The sequence below is a fragment of the Pantherophis guttatus genome, chromosome 5 (assembly GCF_059756535.1).
Source record: "Pantherophis guttatus breed Tessera chromosome 5, ASM5975653v1, whole genome shotgun sequence".
Classification (NCBI taxonomy): Eukaryota; Metazoa; Chordata; class Lepidosauria; order Squamata; family Colubridae; genus Pantherophis; species Pantherophis guttatus.
The window spans coordinates 123,739,835-123,765,545 of record NC_142067.1 but is presented as its reverse complement, the minus strand read 5'-3'; positions in this window follow the sequence as shown (position 1 = coordinate 123,765,545).

Sequence of the window (25,711 nt, the reverse complement as noted above, 5' to 3'; positions counted from 1 at the left end):
TTTTTAGGCCGAAGAGGTTGTAGAAAAAATGCTTTTAAAAATATTTTTAAAAAGCCTCTGATGATCGCGCGGCTCAGCTGGGCATGGGGGGGGTGCAGGGATTTTTGCTACTGGTTCTCCGGTCCTAAGGAGCATTTCACCCCTGGTAGTCCTTAGCTGTGCTCAGAAAAAAAGAACTTTTGTCCTTGGAACTCCAGAAGCTCATAAACTTGTAGACTAGACTGGAAAGTTAATAAAAGTATTCCAGAAGAATGCCTTGATAAACTACTTCTAAAAGCAAGAGCCAAACAAGTTGAAAAATCTAAGCATCTGCCTTCTTCAAATCAACCTAATAGCACCCACTTTTATTTATTTTTTGTATAAAAGACTCTTGTGTTTAGTTATGTATTCAGGGAATTGGAACATTTTTCTTAACGCTACCCTTTTCAATGTAATTTTAAATTGTAAGCTTAGGATGGGGAATAAATGGTACAGAATGGGGAGCAGCTGTCTAATAGTTGTCACTCAAATAACATCTTCCAAGTTTCTAACTATGTGTAATCATGACCCTAAGTTTGAAACTGAGTGAAATGAGTATTTTAGTTGACAAAAATCATTCCAAACCATTTGCATTTCATTACATTTTCTTGGCATCTGAGGGGACATGCCAGGCAAACAGATAAAAGCAACAATATTCTACCACTCATAAACCCTGATTCTGAAGAGACAAATTATTAAAATGAACTTTTCAGGGAAGCGTACTTTCCTGGAAGTTTTACTTTTCTCTTTAGGAGTGTAGGAAGAAAATTATTTCCATCTAGTTTCAACTTGAGTTGAGTTTATTTTATGGATTAAAGATAAAGTTGATTTATTTTTAAAAATTATTTCCATCTAGTTTCAACTTGAGTTGAGTTTATTTGATGGATTAGCCCATTGCCCATATCCAAGTGCAAAGTTCCGAAGACAAATTTTTACTAAAATCCAATAAAAACAATTTAAAATGTATTTGGAATAAAATACAACACTTTAAGATGTAGATAGATAAAATAAGATAAAATTATACTTCAGTATCACCCCTACAGTCAACCCCAATCAGTCCCACATATGACGATCTCAACTGAACCATTTTGTTCAAGTACTGTGCTATATTAAATGTTGTTTTCAAATTCTGTATTTTATTCCAATTCTATTTTAAATTGTTTTTATCGGATTTTAGTAATAATTTGTGTTTGGAACTCTGCACTTCAATATGGCCTTTGAGCTAATCACTAAATTAAACTAAACTAAACTAAACTAAACTAAACTAAACTAAACTAAACTAAACTAAACTAAACTAAACTAAACCGTCTAGTTTCAACTTGAGGAAATAATTAAAAAAAAAAGCTTAAATCTTTTCTCCTGCATTGGACTAGGCTTGCTGTTATAGATCAGAGCCAGAGGTGGGTTTCAGCAGGTTCTGACCAGTTCTGGAGAACCGGTAGTAGAAATTTTGAGTAGTTCGGAGAACCGGTAGTAAAAATTCTGACTGGCCCCGCCCCCATCTATTCTCTGCCTCCCAAGTCCCAGCTGATTGGGAGGAAATGAGGATTTTGCAGTAACCTTCCCCCTGGATTGGGGAGAGAATGGAGATTTTACAGTATCCTTTCCCTGGAGTGGGGTGAGAATGGAGATTTTACAGTATCCTTCCCCTGTCATGTCCACCAAGCCACACCCACCAAGCCATGCCACGTCCATCAAGCCACACCCACAGAACCGGTAGTAAAAAGTTTTGAAACCCACCACTGATCAAAGCCACTACTATTACTCATCAACAGGTAGAAAATACTCAACTCATTTACTAGAAGTGTCTTCCCTGTTGATAGTATTCAGCTAAAATACTCTGATGACCTTATTGTTGACAATGGCTTCTGGGAACATCTTCAGTGACATCTGGTGGACCAGAAGTTTTATTACTGCCATATTAGATGAAGCAAGACAAATACCCCTGACCATCAACTTTGAGCGCCATAAAAAGGCAACAAGCATTAATGAGATATTAATTTGCTTTGGTTTTAACCTTGTGAGATTTTTCTGCCTCAGATACCAAAATGATAGGACAGTTCAGTTGTCATTTCCTATTTCGCCTCAGCTTAACAAGCTGACTTGAGTGATAGTTGCATAACGAGGTGTATTTTGTTTAATTTAAAGGCTGTCTGACTCCCAAAATGACACTGGGTGGCCTACAACTACTAAGGCCTTGGTGGCGCAGCAGACTAAAGTGCTGTTAAGTAGCACCAGCTGCCTGCAATTACTGCAAGTTCGAATCTCACCAGGCTCAAGGTTGACTCAGCCTTCCATCCTTTCGAGGTAGGTAAAATGAGGACCCGGATTGTGGGGGCGATAAGCTGACTTTGTATAAAAAAGAACACCGCTGGGGGGGGGGGCGAAAGCCCTACTAAGCAGGTATATACAAAGGTATGAAGGCTATTGCTTAACGCATTGTAAGCCGCCCTGAGTCTCCGGAGAAGGGCGGCATATAAATTGAACCAATAAATAAATAAATAAACAAATAAATAAATAAATGAATGAATGAATGAATGAATGAATATATAAATAAATAAATGAATGAATGAATGAATGAATGAATGAATGAATGAATGAATGAATGAATGAATGTATGAATGAATGAACGAACGAACGAATGAATGAATGAATATAGCAATATTCATATAGAATATAGCAGTTCAGGGTTGAACTGCGGGGTCCTTGATGCTCTCTGAGCTTGATTGTTTCCTTGCAGGCATTTCATTATCCAACATCAGTACTCTGATGATGTTACCTAGATGGGTAATGAAACATCTGCAAGAAAACAATCAAGCTCAGAGAGCATCAAGAACCCAAGAATATAATAAGGCAGAAGAGTAAAACACAATAGCAAATTAAATAAAATCAAAACTAAAGGAAACAAAATGAAGCAAAACAAAAGAAAGTCACAGTCACTCTTTACCCAAGGAGGACAACCAGATCTTCAATAATTTTCTGAACAATCATTTCCTGGCCTTTGACATCTCCATACTAGCTTATTTTACTTCTTTACTGTTTATCTAATCAGATAAGCTTAAAAATCCACTAGGCATCCTAACAAAAGGATAAGATTGGATAGGGTAGGGTAGGGTAGGGTAGGGTAGGGTAGGGTAGGGTAGGGTAGGAATAGGAATAGGAATAGGAATAGGAATAGGAATAGAGATGGGGATGGGGATGGGGATGGGGATGGGAATGGGAATGGGAATGGGAATGGGAATGGGAATGGGAATGGGAATGGGAATAGAAATAGGAATAGGAAAAGATTGGAATGGAATGGAATGGAATGGAATGGAATGGAATAGAATAGAATAGAATAGAATAGAATAGAATAGAATAGAATAGAATAGAATAGAATAGAATAGAATAGAACAGTATAGAATAGAACAGAATAGAATAGAATTCCTTATTGTCCAAGTGTAATTGGACACACAGGGAATTTGTCTCTGATACATAAGCTCTGCATGTAATACAAAAACAAAGTAATAAGTCATAGACCATAAATCATAAGATACCAATAGGAGAAGGTAGAAGGTAAGACGAGAAGGTGAAAAAGATAAGAAGATGAGCTTCAATGACAAATCTGCAGTGCCTTCTCTCTGTTTGCCTCCCAGGATGTTAAGCAGATGGCTCAACAGATCCATCCAACCGCTGTTGACCATTTTTATAACTACTTTTCAACTTGAATTGTTTGCTTCTTTTCAATCAGTGATGAGTATGTATATCAGTTTGGTGGAGAAATATACTCTGGAGAGATCAGGGTGATCTCATAACAGCAACAATGGTAAAAAGCAGGGATGGGATTGAAAAATTTTAGCAGGTTCTCTGCCGGTTGCTGGGTGGGTGTGGCCATGGGGGCATGGCCTAGTTGGCTTCCTGCACCATGGGAAGGGCATTTTCACCCTCCCCAGGCTTTGGAGGCTTTTTTCGAGCCTCAGGGAGGGCGAAAACAGCGTGCTCTGGGCACCAGAGGCCCTCCAGAGACCAAAAACGGGACTTCCTGTACTTCAGTAGTTTGGTTTTTCACCCTCCCCAGGCTCCGGAGGCTTTTTTTTTTGAGCCTCTGGGAGGGCAAAAACTGCCTCCCTCAGGCTCTGGAGGCCCTCCAGAGGCTGGAAACACGCCTGTTTCCAGACTTCCAGGACTTCTGGTTTTTCACTCTCCCAGAGCCCTGTAATTACCTGGCATCCAAAACGGGCCACGTGGAGACTCCTGGGAGGGGCAGGATGGGGTGGGCGGGGTCAGCCAATCCTTGCAACTACCAGTTTGGTGAACAAGATTAAAATTAACATCCGGTTTTCCCTAACCGGTCCGAACCAGCTGAATCCCACCACTGGTAAAAAGAAGAGAGAACAGTGATGGTCCCTTCTCAGACCTCCCTAATAGTCTGACAGCACCTCAGCCTTAATTAGGTTGGAGAAATGCATGAGTTAATCTTTTATTTAAACCAACTAAACTTCCAGGACAGCTTCAGTGTTTGTATTTTCAAAGAGGTTATGTGTCCATCATCACCTCTAGCACCTGAAGGGCTCAGTTTGGCTGAGTGTTGCTTTCCATCTCATAGAGGTTGCCTAACCTCTGGTCTAAAATGATAGACAAGAATGTGGAACAGGCCTAGATGTCAACATCATACTGAATATACAGTAGTGCATGGTGAATATTTGCAGCAGATTCTAGGTTAAGACTAATATAGAAGCATCAGAAGAGGAGGGGGAAAATAGCCTTAGGATATCTTTAGGAAACTTGTCAAGCCATGAATAATGGATGACCAAATCTAGTACATTTCTTAGATGAAAACTTGTTTTTCAACCCAAATCTGGGTTAGATCACATCATTTATATATCTTCCCTTAAGAGATAAAGAAGTTATATAAATACCAGAAGGAAGGGTACATTCAATAATAATGTTTTTCCGTTGCTGCCAGAGATCTGATGGGAAGACATAATCTATAGACTTGTATAATTTTCATGAATCAGGTCGCTATTAAAGAATAAGCTCAACAAATTCTTGAAAGCTAAGCCACTTCTACCATAGTTAACAGATCTCCTATCTTAAGGAGGATATCTTAAGCCTTCTAGGGTTCACAATATGGAAAACTCTGTCTTCCATTGAAGGTTCGCAAAATTCACATGACGCAAAGCTTGCTGTGATCTTATACTTTCCAACTGTGTTGGACTTCAGTGCCTCTAATTCTAATCAACATAGGCCCATTATGGTGAACCTATGGCACGCATGCCAGAGGTGGCATGCAGAGCCCTCTTTGTGGGCACGTGCACCAACTGTTCTTCTGGTTTCCAGTGTACATGGTCTTTGTGGGAGCCGAAGCACTGGAAAAACGGCCAAAAATAGCCTGAAAAAATGGCCTGAAAATGGCCCGAAAAACAGCCAAAACCAGCCAAAAACAAGGCATGCGAGTCTGCCGGCCTCTTTGGGTTTCCAGTGCTCCTGTGTGTGCAAAGACCAACTGGCTGGTGTGCATGCACATGCCGGAAACCCGAAGACAAGCTGGCCAGCACACTCACTTGTACGTGCATGCACACACATTCCAGACAGAAACAGACAGAGACAGAGACAGAGAAATAAGTAGGTAGGTAGGTAAATTAATTACATAGATGATAGATAGACAGACAGACAGACAAAGACAGAGACAGAGAAATAGATAGATAGATAGATAGATAGATAGATAGATAGATAGATAGATAGATAGACAGACAGACAGACAGACAGACAGACAGACAGACAGACAGACAGACAAATTAAATAGATAGACAGACAGACAGACAGACAGACAGAGACACAGAGAGAGACAGAGAAATGAGAGACAGAGAAATAGGTAGGTGGGTGGGTAGATAGATAGATAGATAGATAGATAGATAGATAGATAGATAGATAGATAGATAGATAGATAGATCCAAGAAATATTACGAATAGTTTAAAATATTCCCTTTGAATGAACAGTGTTGCCTTTTGAGTTGTGTATGGCAGAGATTTCTGACTCGACAAAACCACTGGAGTAAACATCTAAAGAGGAACATAACATTCTAGTTCAGCTGCAGTTATGAATCTGATTCAGATTTTTTTTTTTTCCCGAAAGGGCAGGAGAACATGAAATAGATCAGCCATGCTCTCTGCAGCTGCCATGCTATTTGGAATGATTCAGAGTTGGTTGGGTTGAATAATGGAGCCATTATGTGCGGCATGCATAATTTGAGGCTTGTCAAGCTGAACATGTGTCTGCCCATTTAAAGATCTGGATCTTCTCCCTTGGAACATTTGATAGTTTACCACAGATGGCTGTGCTTTATTTGTAGCCTCAGATCTTGTGACATCTCTCGTGAGGTTTGGGGTAGTCATACATAAGGCCTTGGGGTCATCTCACAAGAGAGTTTTAAAAAGCTTGCCAATTTTTATATTCTATTTTGGGGATATTGTGGAGTCAGTTGGGTCAAAGGATAATGAAAGGGATTCATTTCAGGATTAATATCTCGAGGGAGGAAGCTGATCCTTTGGTCTATCTAAACTTGCCTTTTCCTCAACTTTAGGTCTATCATGGACTATACCAAAGCTAAACATAAAGATTTCTTCTGTCCAGTTGTGTCTGATTCTAGTGCTCATCTCCACTTCCTAGCCAAGGGAGCCAGCATCATCTGAAGACAATGGTCATGTGGCCAGCATGACTACACACTGAGGTGCATGAAACTCTGTTACCTTCCCACCAAAGTGGTAGCTATTTATCTACTTGCATTTGCATGCTTTCAAACTACTAAGTGGGCAGGAGATGAGGTAAGTAACGGGAGCTCACCCATTGCATAGCAGTCGGGTCTCAAATACAGGCTGTCTGCTTTCAAGATGACAAGTTCAGCATCTATAACCACTGAACCATCACTCCGCTCAGACAATACTAATGTCAACTCAGAAGCTGGCCTGAGTGAGGCCATTTTGAGACTTCAGCACTGACACACTGGAGAAGAGGGACGGGGGGGAGTAGAGATAGTTGGGGTGTTGTAGCCAAAACAAAATACTTTCTCTTGAGAACCAAGGACATTCCTGAGCGTGCTTGGAAGGAGGGGACTGGAGTCACCTAGCAAGTGGACACTCTCCTGATTGGACCACGTGACTGATTGTTTTGAGAAAGTGAAAATCTTTTACTTTTAATTAGGTGAAAACAGCGGGAACAGTCAGACTCGGTTTTCACCAGCCTGTGCCAATATGACATATCCAATAAAATTATTCTTTGAGGAATCTACCTGCCTCCGAGTTTTGATTGCTGTGGAACCCTAACAGCTAGTTTTACACCAATTTATCCCCTTGGCTAAATCTTAAAGTCAGGTCCAGAAACATCCTTGTGAAAAAATGGTTGAAAAGTATTATTTCTACTTTGCCTGCAGTTTTGAGGAACCTTCCGTTTGATATTTGTAGTACCAACCACACATAAACACTTCTAGTCTTAATTGCTTAAAGAATTTACAAAGTCACCCACTCAGAATGTATGGCTCTAGAGAGCCTACATCCATTTTTTTTTAAAAAAAATCAAATCAGAACTGTACACATCTACTTGAAGTAAAATGAAACAAACATAGGAATGTTTGACTTGGACAAAAAAACAAATGAGAGAAGATTCAGTTTTTCAGCCCAGGAGAATTGCAAGAAGAAAACATTTTTCCCCCATCCACAATGTTTCAGGCAATGTTTATGGTTATATTCATTATTATTAGTTTGGTCTATATCACTTTTTTTGACTTATCTATGGTTGCTTGCATTTACCTGCCTGCATATACTTTAAATGAATGTGGTTTTTTTTTTTTTTTTCAGATAACAGCATTAGCTGATTTGACAAATTACAGTTTGTATATACTGTGTTTTAAGCAGGAGCGAAATCCAGCAGGTTCTGACAGGTTCTGGAGAACCGGTAGCGGAAATTTTTGAGTAGTTTGGAGAACCGGTAGCAGAAATTTTGAGTAGTTTGGAGAACCGGTAGTGGAAATTTTGAGTAGTTTGGAGAACCGGTAGCGGAAATTTTGAGTACTTTGGAGAACTGGTAGCGGAAATTTTGAGTAGTTTGGAGAACCGGTAGCGGAAATTTTGAGTAGTTTGGAGAACCGGCAAATACCACCTCTGGCTAGCCCCAGAACGGGATGGGAGTGGAGATTTTGCAATATCCTTCCCCCAGGAGTGGGGAGGGAATGAAGATTTTGCAGTATCCTTCCCCTGGAGTGAGGAGGGAATGACGATTTTGCAGTATCCTTCCCCTGGAGTGGGGTGGGAATGGAGATTTTGCAGTATCCTTCCCCTGGAGTGGGGAGGGAATGAAGATTTTGCAGTATCCTTCCCCTGGAGTGGGGTGGGAATGGAGATTTTGCAGTATCCTTCCCCTGCCATGCCCACCAAGCCACGCCCACGGAACCGGTAGTAAAAAAAAACGAATTTCACCTCTGGTTTTAAGTCCATCATGATAAACGGCGAGCTGTAATATATTTGTCTGGCTGAAAAGAGCTTCCAGCCATAATAGCTATTCTCCCTTGGAGTGTTTCTTTCCCTTAATTCTCCATTATTTGCTAAAGAGGAAAAGTTGAGTCAGAGCTAGAGAAAGGTGAGAAAACAGAGTTGGCTGACAGACTTATATATCCATTAGGTCTCCTATCAGCCCAGAACTTCTCCTGCATTAGTCACGTCAAAGGACTTTGTTTGATTTGCACTCTCGTGTGAATGGACTTAATTTAGATGACTAGGTGGAGTGAAGTAGTCAGGGGTGGGCTGCTGGGGGTTCTCAGGGGTTCGGGAGAATCTTTAGCTAAGATTCTGTGCTGTTCAGAGAACTCCCAAATCCCACTCCTGGGTGGCCCCACCCTGCCCACCCCATCCAGCCCCTCCCAGGAGTCCCCACGCAGCCTGTTTTGGATGCAGGTAAGTGGCTCGGGGAGGGCAAAAAATGAGCCTACCGGAAGTTCAGGAAGGGCCTCTGGAGCCTGGGGAGGCCATTTTTGCCCTCCTGGAGGCTCAAGGAAAGCCTCTGGAACCTGGGGAGGGCAAAAATGCCCCCCGCCATGCAGCAAGTTGACTAGGCCTGATTTCGTAGTATAGCTCTTTACAATAAAGGTACGGACAAAAATTGATTATATTTCAATTAGACTAGAGCTGGAAGGGATCTTGGAGTTCTTCTAGTTCAACTCCCAGCTCAGGTAAGAGAACCTACCATTCCAGACAAGTGGTTGTCCAGTCTTTTCTTAAAAAACCTCCAGCGATGAAGCACTCACGACTTCTGAAGGTGTGCTGTTCTCACTGCTAGGAAGTTCCCCCTTAATCCCACGATGCTTCTCTCCTTGATTAGTTTCTTTGGAACATAAATTGACCCCCCCCTCTTCTTTATGGCAGCCCCTCAAATACTAGAATACTGCTATCATGTCACCCCCTCGGCCCTCTTTTCTCTGGACTAGCCATACTCAATTCCTGCAACCGTCGGGGAGTAATATCAATTCCTGCAATATCAGGGAGCAATATCAAACATTCACCTGTCTGAGAAAATGCACATTTTTCTCCTTTCTTAATATATCACATAATTACACATATGGTTCATGAATAAGTATACCAAATAGGATAGGATAGGGTAGGGTACGGTAGGGTAGGGTAGGGTAGGGTAGGGTAGGGTAGGGTAGGGTAGAATAGAATAGAATAGAATAGAATAGAATAGAATAGAATAGAATAGAATAGAATAGAATAGAATAGAATAGAATAGAATAGAATAGAACAGAGAATAGGATAGGATAGGATAGGATAGGGTAGGGTAGGGTAGGGTAGGGTAGGGTAGGGTAGGGTAGAGTAGAATAGAATAGAATAGAATAGAATAGAATAGAATAGAATAGAATAGAATAGAATAGAACAGAGAATAGGATAGGATAGGATAGGATAGGATAGGATAGGATAGGATAGGGTAGGGTAGGGTAGGGTAGGGTAGGGTAGGGTAGGGTAGGGTAGGGTAGGGTAGGGTAGGGTAGGGTAGAATAGAATAGAATAGAATAGAATAGAATAGAATAGAATAGAATAGAATAGAATAGAATAGAATAGAATAGAATAGAATAGAATAGAATAGAATAACAGAGTTGGAGAAGACCTTGGAGGTCTTCTAGTCCAACCCCCTGCTTAGGCAGGAAACCCTACACCTCTTCAGACAAATGGTTATCCAACATCATCTTAAAAATTTCCAGTGTTGGAGCATTCACAACTTCTGCAAGTTGTTCCACTGATTAATTGTTCTGACTATTGTTCTAAATAGAAAGTTATGGATTCATGCTGTGCCAGATAGTCAGCAAATACCTAGGAATCCTCATTATTTTAGCCTCTGTGTGTCTCTGTGTGTCTACAACATGATCTCAGAGTGCTTGGCTTCCTTTGTGGATTGTAGCAGAAGTGAAGGCAGCTGTGTTTTGGGCTTAAATTTGGCAAATTTGACTAGATACAGCCTTTACAACATGTCATGACAGGGCTAATCCAACTCATGACAGGGCTAATCCATTTTGAGGGCTCCTGGATTGAAGGGAGGAGAATTTGTGGCTCAGAGGTTAATACAACTGCCTAACATGCAGGCAGCCCAAGTTTGAATCCAAGTAAGGGTATGGCTAGCTGATGAGAGCTAAATAGCTTGAAATAGATCTATACTAGCCTTCCTTTATTTCTTTATCAGTGAAATATAAATTTTATATATGTATATATATATATAGACACACACACACACACACACACACACACACACACACACACACACACACACACATACAGTGGTGGGCTGCTGCCAGTTCAGACTGGTTCAGACGAACTGGTAGTTCTGACGATCAGCTGGCCCCGACCACCCACCCGCCCACACCCTATCCTGTCCTATATTTCCTTCTTTCTGGCTCAGCTGATTCCCGCGGCACAGCTGATTTTCGCACCTCCAGTGTTCTACTTACCGTGGCTGCCTTAGAAGGTAAGCAGCTGAGCTTCAAATTGCTGAATTTTGAACGCTGCACGCAAGCGCATTAGGCAAAACACGCGCTCACAGAACCGATTGTTAAACCGATTGCAGCCCACCACTAGTCCTATCCTAGGCATGAAACCAGGTGGGTGACCTTCAGCCAGCCATTCCTAGGAATTCAGGCAATGACAAACCACTTCTGAAAAACCTTGCCAATAAAACTTCAGATACTAGTCCAAGCAGTCTCCAGGAGTCAACCGTGACTCAAAGGCACCAAAAATAAATAAATACAGAGCAGATGGGTAGAGCAGGAGAGCTTCATCAAAATGCTTTGAAGGGCACTTCAATCAAGAGCTTCATTAAGATAAAGCAACTGTTCAAAGCATTCCAACGTTAGTGCTTGCAATCGCTGATTTTGTAGAATCTAGGTCAGGACTTTTGAACCCTTTCTTTCTTTCTTGCAGACTGAGTAGTCGCAGTGAGGATGACCAAGAGGTGCAAAATGTGCTGGAAATCTAATGATCGAACAAGATAAGAGATATTTTAATAAGTTGTTTTGGAGATTATTATAACTTAAAGGTCTACTTCAGGTAGCATCAGAAAAGTAAGGAAGCCTAAGCCTAATTGACGAGAGACAGGACTACCTTGGAAATCCAAAGCTATATACAAAATCAAAAAACTGAAAAACCAATAGGACAGGGGTCTGCAATTTTAAACACTCAAAGAGCCATTTGGACCTGTTTCCCACAGAAAAGAAAACACCGGGAGCCACAAAACCCTTCCCGTGCCTGATATTTCCTGAGCGGCCACAAAACTAGCATATGTAGTTGAATTAAATGTTCTGTTTTCTTCTGAAACTTTTCTTTTCTTGGATTTATCCATGGTTGGCCTACCAGGGGTTGAAAAGCTCAATAAATCGCATGCCGGCGGGTGTTGCACATTGGCGGTTGTGACGCATATTTTGAGTGATAGGGAGCCGCAGCAGAAGGGTGAAAGAGCCACATGCGGCTCCAGAGCCACAGGTTGCTGACCCCTGCTATAGGAAGAAGAACATACATAGTCCTGCCATGAAAACCACACGGCTACAGTCACCAGAATTTGAATTCAACTTGAGGGCATCCTGACTTTTTTACAGACTTCCATTTATCATCTGTAAATTGGTATCTTGGCTTGTATTAGTGGTGGGTTCCGCCCGGTTCAGTCCGGTTCGGCCGAGCCGGTAGCGGTGACGATATGACGTCACCAAACTGGTTCTACCGGAACTACCGGTTCTGTGGGTGTGGCTTATTTTGTGGGTGTGGCTTGGAGGTCACGTGACTAGGTGGGCGTGGCTAGCTGGTCAGAGTCATTTCTGGAAGGTCCTCGCACTTACGACCAGTCCTCGCACTTACGACCCGACTCATTTGTTTGCTTTTAACACTGATCAGCTGTAGGACCGCCCTTTGAAGCCCCGCGGCAAGAGTTTAAACAGTTTTTTTCCCTCTAGTCATCAGCTGGGACTCAGGAGGCAGCAATAGATTGGGGGTGGGATCAAATAAAATGTAAGAATAACGTGGGGGGTGGGCGGGTGGGAGGGCTGGGGGGAGAACCGGTTTGGTGATGTCATATCGTCACCGCTACGGCTCGGCCGAACTAGACCGAACCGAGAGGAACCCACCACTGGTCTAGATCTGGATATTTTTGTCCTAAAATGCAACTTCTCAATTTTGTTTCATCTACTGCGGGGCTTTCAAACTCCTGGCCCGTGGGCTGGATGTGTCATGTGCTGGTCAGGCCCCCTCCCAGTTTAGCAATACGTCACTTGATGCCACCATGATGATGTGAGTTTTAACCTCTGATCTACTGTATTAGTTCCATCCCTTTGGTATTCTTTAAACTATGAGTTTATATCACCCTACTAATTCTCATTCATAACAACTAAATCATATTTGCTTTTCTCTAGTGAGAGTTCAAGCTCATCTTGTTTAATTTACATATGGCATTCTTCAAACATTAGAATATCAAGAACAGAAGCCCTGCACTTTTAAAACCAGCGTTATTCATAATCTTTCATTCAGTGGTTTAATAGGCCTCAATATGGGGGTCTGTCTAGGGACACGGTGGCTCAGTGGCTAAAACGCTGAGCTTGTTGATCGAAAGGTTGGCAGTTTGGTGGTTCAAATCCCTAGTGCCGCGGAATGGGGTGAGCTCCTGTTACTTGTCCCAGCTTCTGCCGATCTAGCAGTTCGAAAGCACGTAAAAATGCAAGTAGAAAAATAGGGACCACCTTTGGTGGGAAGGTAACAGCGTTCCGTGCACCTTTGATGTTGAGTCATGCCAGCCACATGACCATGGAGACGTCTTCGGACAGCACTGGCTCTTCGGCTTTGAAACAGAGATGACCTCCACCCCCTAGAGGTGGGAACAACTAGCACATATGTGTGAGGGGGACCTTTACCTTTACCTTTCATGGGGTCTGTAGCAGTACTGAAATCTTTATCTGAAATTCTGGGTTTCCATCTCCAGTTTCCATAGAGTTCAATTTAATTCCTGATGCTGTTTGACACTCTGCCTAATCTTTGTGAGTTATAACCCAACAGTGTCTTATGCAATGAAGACAAACATCCAAAAATTAATGTTTTCTCATCACTTCCATATCTACTCATCCAGTCATTTATCTGTAATATCTATTCTATTTGCAGACTTCTTCCGCGTATCTCAACTGAAACAAAGTCATATAATTATTGTTGTTACAATCATCATTATTGTTATTCAATGCCTATACCTTGATGGACTGGAAGATTAATTTGACAAATTTCAGATAATAACTTTAGATTTTGTGCATTGATTTTTTCATACATTAAATACTGATTATTTGTACTTTCTTTAGAAATATATAGAATTTTCTTAACATGTTAAGTTCCTCCTCCCCTCCATTTGCAAATATTGTTAAAATTGATCTATAACAATTTTATCTCCTTGAATAATGATGAAGTTACACACATTAGACTATTTCTGATTGTTTCAGTAAATTGTTTCTTATTTTTAGATAGTTTTGGTTTGGAATATTTGCTGCCTGGAAATTCACCACATAAAGACATGTCATATACTACTTGAATAAAATAACATATAACATAGCAAACTTTATAGCCAAAAGTGTCTATGGAGATTCTCAGTCATCCAGGTCATGGTTGTCCCAAAGGTGCTTTTTCAAGAGACCATTGGACTTTCTTGTTTTCTCCTTAAAGATGTTTTGCTTTTCATCCAGAATAGAATGGAATGGAATGAGTAGAGTAGAGTAGAGTAGAGTAGAGTAGAGTAGAGTAGAGTAGAGTAGAGTAGAGTAGAGTAGAAATAGAAATAGAAATAGAAATAGAAATAGAAATAGAAATAGAAATAATAGAAATAATAGAAATAATAGAAATAATAGAAATAATAGAAATAGAAATAGAAATAGAAATAGAAATAGAAATAGAAATAGAAATAGAAATAGAATAGAATAGAATAACCAAGTTGGAAGGGACCTTGGAGGTCTTCTAGCCCAACCCTCTGCTCAGGCAGGAAACCCTATACCATGGTTGTCCAATCTCTTCTTAAAACCTTCCAGTGTTGGAGCATTCACAACTTCTGGAGGCAAGTTGTTCCACTGATTAATTGTTCTAAATGTCAGGAAATTTCTTCTTAGTTCTAAGTTGCTTCTCTCATTGATTAGTTTCCATCCATTGATTTTCTTCCTGCTCTCAGGTGCTTTGGAAAATAGCTTGACTCCCTCTTCATTCTGGCAGCCCCTGAGATATTGGAAGACTGCTATCATGTCACCCCTAGTCCTTCTTTCCATTAAACTAGACGCGCCCAATTCCAGCAACCGTTCTCTATATGTTTTAGCTTTCTGTCCCCCAATCATCTTTGTTCCTCTTCTCTGCACTCTTTCTAGATGTCTAAAAGATGTCTTCAACATCTTTTTTTACATTGTGGTGACCACGATCCAGGAAGGTTCTTGAAGAACTAAATAAGCTTCTTGGATGAGAAGTGAAACATCTTGAAGGGGGAAAAAAAACCCAAGAAAGACCAATTGCCTTTTGAAAAAGCCCCTCTGGGATTTGTAGCCAAAAGTCCCCAGCCATTCCATGTGACCTATCCTACTCCCAATATCAGGAACAAAAGAAAGACTTCAAACAATATTAAACGTCTTGGAATAATTGTTATCGTGAACAAAAGGTATATCTGTATGTATTAGCTTGCATGTGTGTTTGTGTTAATTATATAAGCATAGCTACAACTTGCAAACAACAAACGCTATGCAGTGAAACTTGCAAAGGCTCTGAAGCTAATCATCAACCATTCAGCACATAAAAAGAAAACATTCCAATCTCACCTATCATGGGATTTCAATAACAAAAGAGTTATTAAAACTGAGTGCCGATCACATCATATGGGCAGCCCAGTAAAACATGCATGACTGATTCCATTTTCCCCAATGGGAAAGGAAAGGGCAGAAGCAATCTTGTACGGGAATATTGTTATATTTCCCTTCTGTTAGCATGGATGACAGGGCATTAAATCTGGCCAGGGAAAAGACTCCCTGGTGCGATACACAGAAGGCATTAAATAAATAATTGGCCGAGATGCAATCTCCTAGGCACACATCATCGTTATGAAAGAGATTATATTCCTTTCTTTCCGGAGGTCAGTATCAAAAAATGCAAAAATGTGAGTTTCATGTTGGATCTCCCAAGTCCACATGAGACCAGATGTTGGACTGATAGCCCTTTTTTAAAATATATATATATATATATTTTAATACAAACAATCCCATTAAACAGTGTGTCATTTGGGTACAAATGTCTTGTGCAATAACAATTAAAATTTACAGCCATATTCATTATTTATCTATTCTTAACTTAATACTGATATACATTGCATGTCTAATACTGTAACAATTCTCTTCTTAATTTATTTCTATATTTCACTAATCTACTTCTATTTCTAACTTTCATATTTATTCTCTAGCTATCGGTAAAATAGTTCCCATAAAGATAAAGGTAAAGGCTCCCCTCGCACATATGTGCTAATCATTCCCGACTCTAGGGGTGGTGCTCATCTCCGTTTCAAAGCCAAAGAGCCAGCACTGTCCAAAGACATCTCCATGGTCATGTGGCCGGCATAACTAAATGCTAAAGGTGCACAGAACGCTGTTACCTTCCCACCAAAGGTGGTCCCTCTTTTTCTACTTGCATTTGTTATGTGCTCTCGAATTGCTAGGTTGACAGAAGGTGGGACAAGTAATGGGAGCTCACCCCATTACGCGGCACTAGGGATTCGAACCGCTGAATTGCTGACCTTTCAATCGACAAGCTCAGCATCTTAGCCACTGATTTTCCTAATCACATTCTCATCTGTAGGAATCTCTTCACTTTTCCAATTTTGTGCAAATACAATCCTAGCTGCAGTTATTACATGAATAATCAAATATATATTCTGTCAGTTGTCAGCTTCCAAGCTGCCATAAGGAAGGAGAGGAGAGGCTTGAACTTTCACCTACTTAATTCCCCTGAAGAACTGTCTCCCCGGAGATGGGATGGGAGGGGGGACATTCCTGTGAACTGACGGAGATGGGATGAGAAGAGTGGCTTGGAAGATGGCCAATGAGACGCAGAGAATTGGGAACCGGAAAGAGAGGTTTTTTGGGGGGCAAAGTTCAGTGCTAACTGCACATTGAGTCAGGGTCAGTTCGTTATGCTCAATAAAGAGAAAAATTTCCTCAAAGATCGGGCGTTTGGAAATTCATTTATTTGGAGATAACAACGAATCAGTTTGACATCAGTTTTGGAAGACAATTTTTTTTCTTTGGAAAATAGGTTTGACTCCCCCTTTTCTGTGTTGCAGGCCCTTATAAATTGCTATCAAAATGATATCATGTCTTTCTTTTCATTAAACTAGACATATCCAATTCCTGGAACCGTTCTTCATATGTTTTAGCCTCCAATTCTCTAATCATCTTTGTTGCTCTTCTCTGCACTTTTTCTAGAGTCTCAACATCTCTTTTATATCTTGATGACCAAAATTGGATGCAATATTCCAAGTGTGGCCTTACCAAGAACATGATTAAAAGTCAGTTTAGCCAGAATTAAAGCAGCAAAGTGCCAGATATGAGTTTGTAAACATTTTCTAACTAATTCCAAAGATTTGTTATCTTTAGATGTTTGGTCCATTTTATGCCAAATACCAAAAATGAAGTACTGCTTTTTTTTTTCAGGAAGTCCTTATAAAATAGATATACTTCTTTGACCCCAACAACAATTATTATCTTTAGGCACTTGTACCGATGACAGATGATAATTGCTATTTGGGACATTTATGTTTTCCTTTGTCTGAATTTTGTTTCTACACCTACTGCATACAGTAGTTGCCAAAATTGTGAAAACCTTTTGGGAAAAGTGTATTTTTTAAAACTAGCTAATAACACCACTTTTTTTTTTTGGAGTAGTACCATAAAATTATATATCACTGGAAAGATCATTTAATCAAGAATGTAATGCAATAACTCTTATGAAGGATTTGTTATTGGAATAGCAGTTACAGTATAAAGAAGAAAATTGAAACACGTAGAAAAAAGATATACAAAAATGATCACCATAGAAAAAACGAAATATACAAAAATGATCACCATAGAAAAAATGAGATATACAAAAATGATCACCATAGAAAAAATGAAATATACAAAAATGATCACCATGTCAGTTAATACTTAGTTGGGTAACCTTTAGCATGAATTATGGCCTTACAACGTCTTCCCATGGAGTGAATCAAGTCTTTGAGTTCTGCAGCTGTTCTAATGAGAAACCAAGATTGAAGGATGGCTTCTGTTAACTGGGTTTTATTGCTGGGTCGCTTCTGACTAACAAGTTTCTTTAGTCAGTTCCATAGATTTTCAATTGGGTTAAAGTCTGAGCTACTCCCAGGCCATTCCAGCAGTGGAATAGGATTATCTTGAAACTCCAAAAAAAAAAAAAAAGTGTTGTTATTAGCCATCAAACCTCAAAAATACACTTTTCCCAAAAAGTTTCCACAATTTTGGCCACTACTGTAATTATTTCTTCAGGTTTGATTGAGATTTCAGTTATATGGGTTTTGAGTACCTTTCTATCAGAAAAAATAATAATGAAAGAGTGAATTTTTCCTTGCAACGGTTGGATATGAATCCAGACACAGTCTTTGCAAGGAGAATTTACTCTTAAAGCCACAAATTCAACCTCCATGAACTTTTCACAATGGAACTTGGTATTTTAAATAAGCAGAACCCTCTTTCTCAATCTGAACATTTTAACACCCATAATTTAAAGCAATGAAATTAGCATAAGGCGTGCATAAGTGCACCAGCGGGCCTACCGTCCCTCTCCTAATATTCCTTTTTACTTACTCTTTACATGTATTCAAATTATGTTTATACTTTTACCAGGGGTGAAATGTAAAATTTGTTACTACCGGTTCTGTGGGCGTGGCTTGGTGGTGGGGTAATGTGACTGGGTGGGCATGGCCAACTTTTTTTTTTTTAGCTTTTCAAAGCATTTTTTCTAATGCTTTGAAAAGCCTCTGCCAATCAGGCAACTCAGCTGGGATCGTCAGAGACTTATCAAAGCATTTTTTTTATCACCTCTTCGGCCAAGAGGTTGCAGAAAAAAATCCCTTGAAAAGCCTCTGACGATCCCAGCTGAGCTGCGCGATTCATCAGAGGGTTTTTTTTTTAATTTTTAAAAGCATTTTTTCATCGGAAGAGGTTGTAGAAAAAATGCTTTTAAAAGTTAAAAAAAAAAAAACCTCTGATGATTGTGCGGCTCAACTGGGCATGGTGTGGGGGGGGGCAGGGATTTTTGCTACCGGTTCTGCGAACCACCCGCCGCCATCGCTACCAGATCCAGCGATCTGTTCCGAACCGGGAACATTTCACTCCTGACTTTTACCTGTTATTTTATATATGCTTGACAAATAAACTTAAACTAAACTAAACTAAATGGGGTCATACTAGTTATGGAACTCTCAGTACGAAAACTCACAAATTTGGATATGTCAGATGTAAATGCCTTATTCTCCAATGTGTAAATAATGTATATATGGAACATCAGAGGTTAACTTATTCTTTGGACTTTAATGTATTCATAACTTACCACTCCCATTCCTAGCTCCACCCCTTGTATATATAAGGAGCCACCCTCACCATTCTCGTTGCTTCTACCTTGAATATTCAGTGAATATAGAATGCCTATCATAATTAAAAAGAAATATATTTAAAGCTCTAACTCCTATTATCTTTATTGAGTCTGATCCTGAAAATATTGCAACAAGCTGGTAGCAGAGGATGGTTAATTGACTCAATAAGTAATTAAAAATGTCCAAGAAAGATAGGCCCAACACCAGGGCCTACAGCAAAGAAATAGAAACTGATCAAGAGATGATCAACGAATCCACCAATGCGATTTCGAGAGAATCCGAAGAATACACCACTGAAGAAGAAGAACTAATGAGTGAAAATAATGACCAGAAAGAAATCGAAATAGAAAATAACGAACTCAGGTCAGAGATATTAAAGATACTAAAAAGCCAAAAGAATGATGAAAGTCTCATCGCGGACCTCCAGGAGATGCTGAAGAACAGCGGAGCAGCGAGAGAGAAAAACGTCATTAAAGAAAAACCCAAAGATCAAAAAATCGTAAGTGAGATGACTACTGAGAAAATAGTTGTTAAAAAGAAAAGATGTGATCCCGCGCGAAATTTTGAATGGCAGCCATCTTGGTTTCAACGAACTTCAAAAGAGAATGGAGCAGAGCCAATCAAAACGCTCAGTTCAAAATTTCTGGCGCGAAAAACACTATCAGACGAAGAAAGTGAGAAAGAAGTCTCAAACTCTTCAGATGATCCAAAATCAGAAAGTGAAGACGATTTAACAAAATCTCAAGTAAAATCAGCAATGAAAACGCTTTTTGCTGCTTTTGGGCCAAGACTGAAAATTACCAAGACATCTACGAAGAAGCAAGAAATCAAACCGGCGACTCAAGACCTGCACGCTCCCATCCTGACTTCGAAAGCGACGACGCCCGAGCCCAGAGAGCCATGCCGATTTCGCCCTACACCACAGACAAAATCGAATACCAACGCACACAAAAAGAAGAAAAGAACCGTCACCACCACCAGAACCCCAAAAACCGAGCCAGAGACCGACTCATCTGAGGAGGAGCGGATCGAGAGAGCTGAAAGGGAGAGAACCTTCCACGACGCCACCAAAGAAGAAATGAGCAACGCGCATGTGCGAAACTACGTAGACGACCCAGAAGGACTTGAACTGGCCAGAGAACCGCGCAGACTCATTGCAAGCATCCCAATGCCGTTCTGTAATTTCCTGCACTTGAGAGATCACGGACTGCCCCAGGTTGTAAGTAATGGACAGAATAATGTAGGTAACTTACCCAGTGACTTCCCAAAACTTAGAATTGATGGCATTAATTTACAAGAGTGGTATCAACAGCTTCAGGTTATTTTCATGAAAGAAAATTTACTATTCTTTATAACTAGCCCTCCAAGAAGACCTTGGACTTTAAAAATAGATTGTTTACATCATAGAGCATTTTTCATAATAATATCTAGCGTGTCTCCTGCAATGTATCATAGCATCAAACCAAACCTAACTGTATCAGAAATAATTCAATGCATGTTTAATCTATTTCACAGCGATAGCGTAGCTACAACCACAAGAATGTCTAAGGATTTCTTTTCCTCTAGAGTAAAACCAGGGGTTTCTATAAGTGAGCATTTGATAAATCTAAACAAAATAAGAGCTGAGCTACAATTGAGGGGGGAAGTGATTTCAGATCAAACAATGAAAAGTGTTATTATCAATTCACTTGATCCATCATGGGATAGCTTTATGTCACACTTAGATACCATTAATTTGGGATATTTATCCATAGAAAGTCTATCTAACAAATTGATAGCAGAAGACAATTCAAGAAAAAATCGATCCAGTAACCAAACAGACCACAAACCTTTTAGGAAAGTAGTCTTTCAAGATAAACATAATGAGGCCTTTAGATGCTACAATTGTGGATCCAGGGAACATAGTAGAAGAGACTGCCCCAAAGTCTCAAGAGAGAGACATAGACCAGAATATAGGAGCAAATATAATTACAGACAATCTTCCACAGATAGACACAAATATAGAAGCCCACCAAATTACAAAGAAGGTAGAGGGGGTAGAGAAAATTCAAAAGAGAGGAAATCTGGGTCACTGAATGGGCTAAATAAACAAGACAGCACCAGAACACAGCAGGATGAGAATAACAATTGGCTTATTGATTCTGGTGCAACAAATCACACCACCAACAACAAAAGTATATTATCTTCATTTATAGAAGATAAGTTTGTGATAAAGGTAGCTAATCAAGAAAAGGTTCAAGTACTAGGCAAAGGAAATGTGACCTTGCCTGGTCTAGGGAAAATAGAGGGGGTATTATTAATCCCAGAAATACCTCACAACATACTAAGTGCCATAAAATTAAGCAGAGAATCTGATATCAATATAGTTTTCTCAAAGGGGAAAGCAACTATAGAAAAGAACAAAACAAATGTAGGTACTGTAATGATAAAAGGAGGTCTACCCTATCTGATAACTAAAGAAAGATGTTTACATAACATTGATTCAAATATGGAAGATTGTATTGAAGCAGATGATGAAAATGTCAGTAACAGTGACAATGATGAGTGTAGAATAACTCATGATCACAAAAATATATACAAGGAAAAGAAACCAAAAATAGGTAAACCAATTCATGATGAGTGTGCTCACATCTTACACAGGAAGTTAGGACATGCAAGCTTTCCTGTAGTACAAAAAATGACTGAACACGCAGAAGGTGTCAAAATAAAAAATTGTGAAAATTATTTGGAATGCTCAGTATGTAAGTCCACCAAACTAAAAACCAGTCCCAGACCAAAAAAATCTAACAGATCAACTAACAATATTTTTGATTTGGTACATATGGACTTAGTTGGTCCATTAAGTCCCTCAATTACCTATAGAAAACGTTACTTCCTAACAATAGTGGATGACTACAGCCGATATGGTTTTGTTTACACATTAAAGCACAAGGATGAAACATTTCAGAAATTTAAGGAATTCTACAAACGTATAGAAACACAACATAATATCAGAATAAAGCAAATTATGACAGATAGGGGATGTGAGTTCATGTCTAAAGAATTCTCCCAATGGTTAAAGGATAGAGGAATGTTACATTTCACGTCCAATCCTTTTTCTGCATTTCAAAATGGAGTTGCAGAGAGGAAAAATTCCACACTACAAACCATGATTAGGTGCACATTAGAGGATGCTGGTTTAGGCAAACAATTTTGGTCAGAGGCATTACATTATTCGAATTACACTCAAAATAGAACCTGGTCCAGTATTGTGAATAAGACACCATATGAGGTGATGTACAATAGAAAACCCAAATTATCACACATGCACATATTTGGAGTCACTGCAGACGTACACATACCTAAACAATTGAGGAGAAAGGGAGAAAACGTATCCAGGAGATTAAGATTCATGGGATACGAAACTGGAACCAAAGGGTACAGATTTATTGATAGTAATAACAAATTTATAGTATCCAGAACAGCTGTGTTCCATGAACAGGCCAATTGGTCAAAATTGCACCTTAATGAAATATTTCCTAATAAATGTAAAGATACGATATCTTGCGAGGAAGGAACAACAGAAAATCAAAATATTAACAAAAGTAAGAACAAAACCAAAACTTGGACTAATAGTCAGCATAAAATAAAGACAGACACATTAACAAAAAAGGAAGCTAGATATTTGCATGATAACCATAGCAAGCCTGAAAGAACTATTAGAAACAATAGAAACCAAATACCAAATAAATACAAAGATTACATAATGCATATGAATGGAGAACAAATAACACCTAATACATATGAAGAAGTATTGAAACTTCCACATGAAGAAAGAGAAAAATGGGAACTAGCTATGGAAAAAGAGATGGAAAGTTTACAAGGATTAAATGTATTCACACCTGCGATCGCACCTAAGGATAAAACAATTATAGGTACCAGGTGGATTTATAAAATTAAGAACTTAGAAGGAGGCAATACCTTATACAAGGCTAGACTAGTTGCACAAGGCTATGCACAAAAATATCCAGAAGACTATACTGATACATATTCACCCACAGTGAGAACAGAGAGTGTCAAAACAGCCCTTGTAGTAGCATCTGCACTCAATCTGGACGTATTCCAATATGACATACAGACCGCATACTTACATGCAAAATTAGATAAGGAAATATATGTAAGAGCACCACACAGTCAATACACTAATAAGAACGAAATTTGGTTATTAAATAAGAGTCTGTACGGATTAAAGCAATCCGGCAAAAGATGGTACGATTGCTTGGTAAAAGTACTTAAGACCATGGATTTCAACGCCACCACTGCTGATAACTGTTTCTTTGTAAAAAAGAGTAATGATCATATTGAATTTGTATTAATTTACGTGGACGATATTTTATACATTGGAAAGCATAAAGAGAGCAGGGAAATCTTTGTAAATAAGTTAAATGAACACTTCTCACTGAAATCTCTGGGTAAAGTGAATAAATACCTTGGTGTGCAAATTAACAAAACTAAAAGGGGATTCAAACTTACACAGAAAGATAAAATCATCGAACTCCTAAACAAATGTAACTTAAATAATGCTAAAACCTGTGACACCCCTATGCAAACTGATTTTCTTAGAAACACTGATGAATCTTCCCCTGAGTTTAAAGACAACACATTTTACAGATCAGTTATAGGTTCACTCCTTTATATATCTAATTGGACTAGGCCAGATATTGCATTACCTCTCAATCTATTGTCAAGATATGTTAGTAAACCAACCTTGTATCATTGGGAAGCTGTCAAAAGAATTCTAAGATATCTGAAGGGTACATTAGATTTTTGTTTAATGTTGGAACCCAATAATGACAGAGAACCAAAAATTACTTGTTATGCTGATGCAGATTGGGCTGGTGATACATCATGCAGAAAGAGTACTTCTGGTTATGTTTTTCTATTGAATGATTGTCCAGTTTACTGGTATACTGGTAAACAAGAACTAGTAGCCACTTCTACTACAGAAGCGGAATATGTTTGTTTGTCCAAAGCTGCAAATAACCTTGTATGGTTCAATGATCTGATCACTGATGTTTGGAAGAAACCCACCTTACCATTTATTATGCATGAAGACAATAAAGCGGCCATTGAAATATCCAGATCCGATGCAATTGGACAAAGGTCCAGGCATATTGATATAAAGTTTAAGCATGTGAGACAACTGTCTCAAGACGGATTCATTAAAGCAATACATTGCGATACTTCTGAACAATTAGCTGACATATTAACAAAACCCTTACCTTCTAAACAACACAAATATTTAACTTCTAAATTATATGTATTATATTGTCCTGAATCAGAATGTAATTGGTGTTGTGTAACGAACCGGCATTTAGAGGGGGATTTGTCAGATGTAAATGCCTTATTCTCCAATGTGTAAATAATGTATATATGGAACATCAGAGGTTAACTTATTCTTTGGACTTTAATGTATTCATAACTTACCACTCCCATTCCTAGCTCCACCCCTTGTATATATAAGGAGCCACCCTCACCATTCTCGTTGCTTCTACCTTGAATATTCAGTGAATATAGAATGCCTATCATAATTAAAAAGAAATATATTTAAAGCTCTAACTCCTATTATCTTTATTGAGTCTGATCCTGAAAATATTGCAACAGGATATTCTCCAGGATGGGCTAGAATACTGTAGAAAAAAAAAAGTGTTTTGGCATACAAAGAAATTCATGCAAGAATTTGTCTAACAAAATCCACCTTCTACAAGCTTATCGAACTAAGGCTTCCCAATTCTGGGTTGCAAAAACCAAACCAAACCACAGCCAAATCATTAGATGGTAGTCAAGACTCAAGATCTTCGTTTATCTCTTCTTGAAGCTTGGTAGCCTTAGGTAAAGGTAAAAGTTTCCCTTGCACATATGTGCTAGTCGTTTCCGACGCTAGGGAGCAGTGCTCATCTCTGTTTCAAAGCCAAAGAGCCAGCCCTGTCCGAAGATGTTTCCATGGTTGTGTGGTCGGCATGACTAAACACCAAAGGAGCATGGAATGTTGTTACCTTCCCACCAAAGGTGGTCCCTATTTTTCTACTTGCATTTTTTACGTGCTTTCGAACTGCTAGGTTGGCAGAAGCTAGGACAAGTAACGGGAGCTCACCCCATTCTGCGGCACTAGGGATTCGAACCACTGGACTACCGACCTTTCAATCGACAAGATCAGCGTCTTAGCCCCCTAAATCACCATATCGCTTTTTGGTAGCCTTAAAAAACTCCAATAAATAAATAAACACAAGCTCTTAATTATTATCTCCCTAGATTTTTGCAGTCCATATCTGGCACTTATGACTACAGGTAACAGAATTCCAGCTTGCTTCATATATCTTGATATCTTTTAGTTTTCCCTTATATTATGCCCTCCCAGGGAAGCACGAAGACAACAACATTGTTCTGTACTAAAAGAACATTATTTATACTTCCGTTGTATATGGTTACTACAAATTGTGTTTAAGAAACCATTCTCACAGTTGCTTTCCTAAAAAAAAAAAAAAAAAAAAGAGCTCA